Raw genomic sequence first — 8182 nt, forward strand, 5'->3', positions numbered from 1 at the left:
ACTCTACTTGGGGCTGGTTTACGCACTCACTCATGATGAGGGCCAGCACTACTATACTGCCCAGGGGAAGTGTGGGGCCCACTCTCCAGAGTGCTGCAGCCATCGAGGGGCAGAAGCGGGGCAGAAGCAGCTCTCCTGATTGCCACAGTGATGAGGGGTAAGAGAGGCAGGGCATCAACCCCACAGCTATGTCAGTCACCTCATTACAGACAAATGAGCCAGCTCTCCCAAGCTCTTGCTCTACTCAGGGCTGGTTCACACACTCCCCCTTGACCAGGGCCAGCACTACTGTAATGCCCAGGCAAAATTCTAGGCCAGCTCTCTAGAGAGCTTATATAGGTGTGGGGCAGGGCCAGTTCCCCCAAGCTCATGACACTGTGGGCAGCTTTCCTGACTGCCATAGGTGGCAAGGGGCAGTGGGAGGCATCACCTCTGTGCCCATGCCATCCCACAGCAAAGGAGTGGCACTCACACTCAGCTCTCAGGGCTGACTCACCTACACACCAGCCACCAGGACTAGCCCCACTGTGCTGCCTGGAGGAGGCACAGGGCCTGCTCTTCCAAATGCTGCCACAAGTGAGAGATGGGGCCAGCTCTCCAGAGGCCACATCCAGTGACGGGTAGGGCCAGTTATGCACAGCCCCTGGATATCCATGTGGTCCCAGTAGCAGCCCCCACCACGGACATCCCCATGTTCTCTAGTGGTACCAACCCCCTGTGGTATGTAACCATGAACTCTGACATGGCCCTCGGTGGCACCTCCAGCTGGGACCTCACCATGTCCCCAGGTGGCAGGACTAGCCCTCATAACAGGCTATTCCTTTGCTCCTTCGAGTCTCCAGTTCCATCTCTCTACACAATTCTTACGCCTCTCCGAGTTTTCTCTCCCATCTGACCACCACATACTTGCACATTGTGGTGGCCTCCCTGCTGCAGGCTGGTGGGCCCCTGGGTGACATCATCCATGCTGCATGGTGTCTATGTCACACCTGTCCCATGCACCAGAGGACAGGTCTAAGATCTGTCTCCTGCCCAGCTCTGCTGGAATTTGATCTTTGAGTCCCAAGCATAAGGCTGCTTTGGCCACCAAGCCAGGCATCAAGCCAGGATGAACAAAGGACTGCCATCTGCTCTGCCCCTGACTGGTACAAGAACATCACCAACTAGGTGCCTCTTTGCCCATTGCCAGGGGGGACACATGGCTTTTAAAATTTGGGTTCTGTGCGCTTTACAGATTGAAGTATCTGCCTGGTCTGACTCCATAAGCAAAGGTAAACGAAAAAGCCAAGGGACTGAGTGTGCCCAGTATGCTAGCTGAGCTGCATACAGGACAGTTCTGATGTCCCAGCTGTTAGAGTCTGACACTGACACTGCCACCCTCAATAGCTGTAGCCATTTTGTAACATACCTGCCAGTCATTGACACAGAGAAGTCCCTTGGCTCAAGGACAACATGCTTACCACATACCCTGTTTTGTTCTGTATGAGGTTTGCTAATCTTAAGAAATTCCACAAAGCTTTACATAGGACCCATCAGATCCAAGGTCAATATGAAGTGTTCTGTCTTAAAATGGCTTGAGTCAGAGCTGCCCTTCCTGCACTTAATTATGACGTATGGACTCACTATGGTTTTTGTAGCTGACACTGGAGAATGCTACTGATAAGCCAAAAAGTTATGATTTTAATACTCATGCTCTGTTATCTCAGTGTTTGGAAATTCTCCTGTTTACCACCCATCCACCTTACTCAGGACCAGTCAGCTTAAAGGCTAACTGATAATACTTTGCCTAGTAAGCCAATTGCTCCTCTCCTTGCCCTTTAACTTGTGAAGTTGGTTTTCCTATGAAAAGTCTACTCTGAGACTGATTAGAACTGCAGTTAGGCCCCTCAGTCCTTTGTGTGGTCCTGGACGTCCAGTATTATGGTGTTCGTTCAATAAACTATTCTTGCTTAACTGAGATGGTGTACGTGTGATTTGAGCAGGGATTCCTGAACCCCAGCACCAACAATCTGAGCTCATACTTGCCCCATAAAAGACCAGAACCTAAAGTTTAAGGCTGAAGCCTCCAGTCTGGATTAGGAAAACTGGGTGAAGGTCTTTTGAAATCACCCACGTGTCCAATCTCATCACAACGGGACGCACAACATCATCTACAAAGCTCATGCCTGAGAGCAGCAATGAAGACACAAAGATATTTTTTAAGATGTTTTGTTTGTTTTTGTATTTTGAGACATGTCTCTGTGTAACAGCCCTGGCTGTCTTGCATTGTAGACTAGGGTGGCCTTGAAACTCACAGAAATCTGCCTCTGCCCCCCAATTAGCTGAGATTTAAAGGTGTGGCCTACCGTATCCCGCTTCCAAGGGTTTTTTGGTTTTGGTTTTTTTTTTTTTTGAGGTGTCTCATGTACCCTTGGCTGGCCTGAAGCTTGCTATGTCTACCAGGCTGACCTTGAAGTTAACCTCACTCTGCCTCTGAGATTAGAGGTGTTCCCCACCACACCCTGCCCCTCAGTATCTTTTCTAAAGTTCATGATTTTGAATTGGACTTAATTCACAGCTACCCTGGGACACATGTAATTCCAGTTCCAGGGGATCTGATTGATGCCTCTGACCTCAGGCACCCATACAGCATGCACATACCTACACTTAAGACACACATAATTAACAGACAACCCGGCCTCCAGGATTTTTTTTTTTAAAGATTTATGTATGTGAGTACACTACAGCTGTCTTCAGACACACCAGAAGAGGGCATCAGATCCCATTACAGATGGTTCTGAGCCACCATGTGGTTGATGGGAATTGAACTCAGGACCTCTAGAGAGCAGTCAGTGCTCTTAACTGCTGAGCCATCTCTCCAGCCCCCAGGATTACTTTTTTTTTTTTTTTTTTAATGCAAGAAATGGTTTCTATACATTGGGCAAGTTTGCTCACACCTGTGAACCCAACATTTGAGAAGTAGAAAGATTCGGGACCATAGCTTCAGTTCAAGGCCCACCAAAGTTCTCTAAAGCTCTCAGAAACACCGGTAAGGGAGGGACTGGAGAGATGGTTCCGGGGCTAAGGGCACTGTGATAGAGGAAAACGCTGACATCCTTAGGCCTCAAGGTGTGTACACACCTGAACATGTGTGGATACACACAAAAGATTTCAAGTGACAAAGATCAAGTGGTAGTGGTAGTACCTGGGTGATCAGGCTGTGAGGACCTCTGAGGTATACTGCACCTGCAGTGCGTCCTCACACCCCTTCATCTTGTTTTTATGGCGTCCTGTAAGGCACTTGTCTTGGTGACTCTCCCACTACTGCACTGAGTTCTTTTTTTGTTTTTGTTTTTGTTGTTTTTCGAGACAGGGTTTCTCTGTATAGCTCTGGCTGTCCTGGAGCTCACTTTGTAGACCAGGCTGGCCTCGAACTCAGAAATCCGCCTGCCTCTGCCTCCCGAGTGCTGGGATTAAAGGCGTGCGCCACCACACCCGGCTCTGCACTGAGTTCTTTTATCACCTATTATCTCACCTCCTCACTGATGAGTGGAGGCCGTTGTCTACATGTCTGCTCAGCGCTGACCTAGGACTCCCAGGTCAATTACTTTAAGCCTTCTCAGGCTCTCTCACAGTCTAATGGACGGAATGCTAACAGTTCCCTTCTTTAGGAAAGAGGGAGTGTATGCTAGGGAAGGCTTCCGGTCCCAGGCAGCATCCCTGCAGGAGTTTAATTACCTGCTCTTAGGGATGCTGCTGACTCGGTAATAAAGCTATTTGGTTTATGAAACCAGACTCCAGTGAGTTAATTTATGGTGATAATGTATGGCGGGAGCAGTAAACTGCCCGGCTGGCTTTATCAGTGACTTTATCACTCGGGAAGCCCAACTTTTTCAGGTCAAGAGGCAGCTCCATACATCAACATAAGAGGAAGTCTTGGGTTGAGACAGGGTCTTCTATAGTCCAGGCTGGCTGTCTCCTGCTGAGGCTGACGGTGATCTTAACCTTACTTCCTAGCTCCACCTCCCAAGAGCTGAGAGTACAGGTTTGCATCACCACGATAACTGGGGTTTTTTTTTGTTTGTTTTGTTTTGTTTTTTTTTAATCTGGTTCTGGGGATCCAGCACTACCAACCAAGGCGCATTCCCAGCCCAAGAAGAGTTGAAGTGAAAACTTAAGGGTTCTTTGGAAAGTCAGTTTGGTGTTTTGTTGGAGCAAACATGTGAAGGAACATTTAGCTGAAGCAGACACAGGAGAGAGGACGTTCTGCTAAAGCAAGCATGACAAAAGATACTTTGCTAACAACACGCATGTATTGGCCTGCCTTACATTGTGTAGTTGAGCTCCATTTGTCGAGACTCCATAAAGAGAACCACACCAAGAAACTTCTGGTGGCATGCTGCAGGTTCTTGCTGCTTCTCTGGGTGATTGGCAGAGTGATGTCAGCTGAGACAGATGCGTGTGCTAAGGTAAGACCCATGGAGGATGCTGAACCTGGCTTGCTTATAGAATGAGCTGTGCAATGCTTGTTGGTCATATCTTTGCATCTTTGCTTTGATGTGAAAGTCACAGCTGAGAACTGGCGTTCTTCCCTGTCCCTCCTGCTGACCTGTGCTGAGGCTGAAGCCTGGCTGTTTCTGCTAGGTCATGGCACCGTTGTTGCTATCTTGACTTTGCCAAACTGGACTGCTGGACTATCTGTGAAGTGTTTTCCAGTGGATTGAGCTGCTGCTGCCTGTTAACCTGTGAACTGAACTGCCCGGTTTCCAAACAACACAGATGGGAGTTGCTCCAAAGAACCTTTCTAAACAGGTCCACTAACTCTGTCAGGTGGTGGGCCACAAGGGAGGTTAAAGCGTTTAAGAACCATCATTAAAAATAAGGTTTGAGCCGGGCGTGGTGGTGCACTCCTTTAATCCCAGCACTCGGGAGGCAGAGGCAGGCAGATTTCTGAGTTTGAGGCCAGCCTGGTCTACAAAGTGAGTTCCAGGCCAGCCAGAGCTATACAGAGAAACCCTGTCTTGAAAAAAAGCAAAAAACAAAAAACAAACAAACAAAAAATAAGGTTTGAAAACTACAGGGAGTTCTTTTGTTTGTTTTTTGTTTTTGTTTGCCACCGTCTCGCTATATAGCTCTAACTGTCCTGGAATTCACTATGTAGACTAGGATGGCCTTGCATCCACAGAGAACCACCTGCCTCTGCCTCCCAAGGAGAACTCTAAGGATAGACTATCTACCGCTCTTCAGTTGCCTCTGGCCTCTTGGGCCTGACAGCCATGTTTCTGACTCATTTTGCATAAGGGATTCCTGGTTTGCTTTATTCAGCTTGGTATTTCCTCCATCTCCAAATGGAATTCACAGGGTCTGCTTCTGTCCTACAGCCCAATAACTGACCTGAGAGTTTTCACCATCAAGGGCTTCTCATGTCAGGCTTTGTAGACTAACATTTTGTTCAGATCATCATAACAACAGTGTAAGACACTTAAAAGTTTCCACTGTGTGAATGGGCCCAGGACAGAGCCCAGAGCCCTGTGAGTGGATATCGAGGGTACATGAGATAACCCTGTAGCACCAGTGAGGTCCAAACCCCTGTTCCTCCAGCAGCCACTGAATTTTTTTCAGAGGGATTGCACTGGGGCCCCAGGCCTTTCATTATAAAGATCTTGGAGTCTCTATGTCTGGGAGGTGAAGACAGGCATAAAGTCCTTTGGTTCATTATAGAGTCCTAAAGAAACATTGAGGAGGGAGGGTGTGGAAGGTAAGGGACACAGTGATGGGGGACCCACAAACACATATGTCTGTCTTGGGACCCAACATAGAGAATTCCCAAAGCCTGGGCACCATAGCAACAATTCCTGCAGTTGCTGCTTAGTCTGGGAATTGTAGTTTTCCAGGATTTGCTTGAGAGGAAAAGCTGTTGTTGCCTGTGAGGACCCTGTTGTCTGACATGTCCAGTTGTGGGTACCTGTTCACATTCAGATCTACAATGGATATAAGGCTGACAGGGCCTGAGATAGGGCTTTGAAATGTCTGGAGGGCCAGGCATGGTGGTGCACACCTTTAATCCCAGCACTTGGGAGGCAAAGGCAGGTGGATGTCTGAGTTTGAGGCCAGTCTGGTCTACAGAGTGAGTTCCAGGACAGCCAGGGCTACACAGAGAAACCCTGTCTCGAAAAAAAAGAAGGAGGAGGAGGAGGAGGAAGAAAGAAAGAAAGAAAGAAAGAAAAAAAGAAGAAGAGAAGAGAAGAGAAGAGAAGAGAAGAGAAGAGAAGAGAAGAGAAGAGAAGAGAAGAGAAGAGAAGAGAAAAAAAGAAAAGAAAAGAAAAGAAAAGAAAAGAAAAGAAAAGGAAAGGAAAGGAAAGGAAAGGAAAGGAAAGGAAAGGAAAGGAAAGGAAAGGAAAGGAAAGGAAAGGAAAGGAAAGGAAAGGAAAGAAAAGGAAAGGAAAGGAAAGAAATGTCCGAAGGATTGGAATTTCCATCAGAAGCTAGCGAAACAGACAGGGTATGAATGGATTTGAGGAGGGGAGATAGTAGTAGCATGTCAGGCAAAAGAAGGTGAAACTTAAGACCAAGAGAAAGCTCTGGGCTGGAGAGATAGCTCAGCGGTCAAGAACACTGAGTGCTCTGCTGAAGGTCCTGAGTTCAAATCCCAGCAACCATATGGTGGCTCACAACCATCCGTAATGAGATCTGACTGCCTCTTCTGGTGTGTCTGAAGACAGCTACAGTTTACTAAGATATAATAAATCTTAAGAGAGAGAGAGAGAGAGAGAGCTCTGTGGGGAAGGGCATCTGCCACTTAGCCTAATGACTTGCCCCTAGAGTTCAATCCCCTGGGTTTATGTTGGTAGAAGGATGGAACACACACACACACACACACACACAGAGTAAGTTTTATTTCTGGATAACTGAAGACAAGTTTTGGAGGTGTGAGGAGCCGCCCTCACATTCGCCATTATAAGATGGCGCTGACACCCGTGTTCTAAGTAGTAAACAAGCAAGCTGTGCATGTGCCGGGGTAGCTTTCCACTCCATGTGCTCTGCCTTCCCCGTGACGACAACTCCGATCGATGGGCTGCAGCCAATCAGGGAGCGACACGTCTGAGGCGGAGGACAATCCTCCATAAAAGGGATGTGGCTCCGCCATTTTCTCCTCTCTTCTCCACTGGCTCCTGAAGAAGTGAGCAATAAAGCTTTTGCCACAGAAGATTCCGGTTGTCCTGAGCGTGTTCTTGCCGGTGGGGACAAAAGCTCAGGGTAAGTGGTGCCGAAACCCGGGAACTACCATCACACTGGCGCAAGGAAGATCCCCCATTCGCGGGGCGGAACCAGAACTGTGGGGACGCGCGTTACAGCTTTACAAGGTATGTCTGGTCTTGAACTTTCTCTAGTGTTAAAAGCCCTTTTGTTCCTTTTCACATGTCAACAAGTGATTAAGGCAGGGTGGAGAATTCTGGACAAAATTCAAGACAGTCTATCAGAAGTAAAGCGGGGAGAGAGAGCAGGAGCAAAGAGGAAACATGGTGCACCAAATAAGTATAAAGGCCTTTCCACGGGTCTTGAACCCGAGGAAAAGTTAATGTCAGGGAAGAATACCTGGGGAGAGATTAGAAGGAAAGAGGAGAAAAAAGATGAGTTTAAGGAGCCAGCTCTTAGTAGCTGTGAATCAGATGAAGAAATTAGCACCTCTGAGGAAACAGACTTGGAGGAGGAAGCAGCTCGTTATGAGAGAGAAAAGTACCAGCCAGATAAAATGCAAGTTTATAGGTCAAGAAAAAAGCCAAAAGCGGCTGGCAAAGGCCAGCTTGCTGCTTGAGGCAGTCGGCTTCAAGGTCATAGTACACCTATGCGGAGCCCCCGTTCTGCGTAGTGCGTCAGCCCTGCACAGAAAGGCAGTGCGCAGAGAGGCAGTGTGCAAACTCGTTCATTCCAAGAGAGGAACAAAGGAAAATGCAACAGGCATTTCCGGTCTTTGAAGGAGCCAAGGGTGGGCGTGTCCACGCTCCGGTAGAGTATATACAGATTAAAGAGCTTGCTGAGTCAGTCCGTAAATATGGAGCCAATGCTAATTTTACCTTGGTGCAGTTAGACAGGCTTGCCAGCATGGCACTAACTCCTGCCGACTGGCAAATGATTGCAAAAGCCGCTCTCCCCAATATGGGCAAATATATGGAATGGAGAGCTCTATGGCAAGAGGCTGCAC

The 8182-nt window shown here is 48.0% G+C and overlaps 1 non-coding gene across 1 annotated transcript; it reads right to left on the reverse strand.

Moving 5' to 3' along the window:
• Positions 1 to 1053: 1053 nt before the first annotated feature.
• On the reverse strand, positions 1054 to 1194 carry LOC115030985 (small nucleolar RNA SNORA48). The gene has a single exon (XR_003836578.1). It is a non-coding gene; the product is annotated as a small nucleolar RNA SNORA48 (small nucleolar RNA).
• Positions 1195 to 8182: the final 6988 nt, after the last annotated feature.

The sequence above is a fragment of the Mus caroli genome, unplaced genomic scaffold (genome assembly GCF_978045245.1).
Source record: "Mus caroli unplaced genomic scaffold, Mus_caroli_1 scaffold_6, whole genome shotgun sequence".
Classification (NCBI taxonomy): Eukaryota; Metazoa; Chordata; class Mammalia; order Rodentia; family Muridae; genus Mus; species Mus caroli.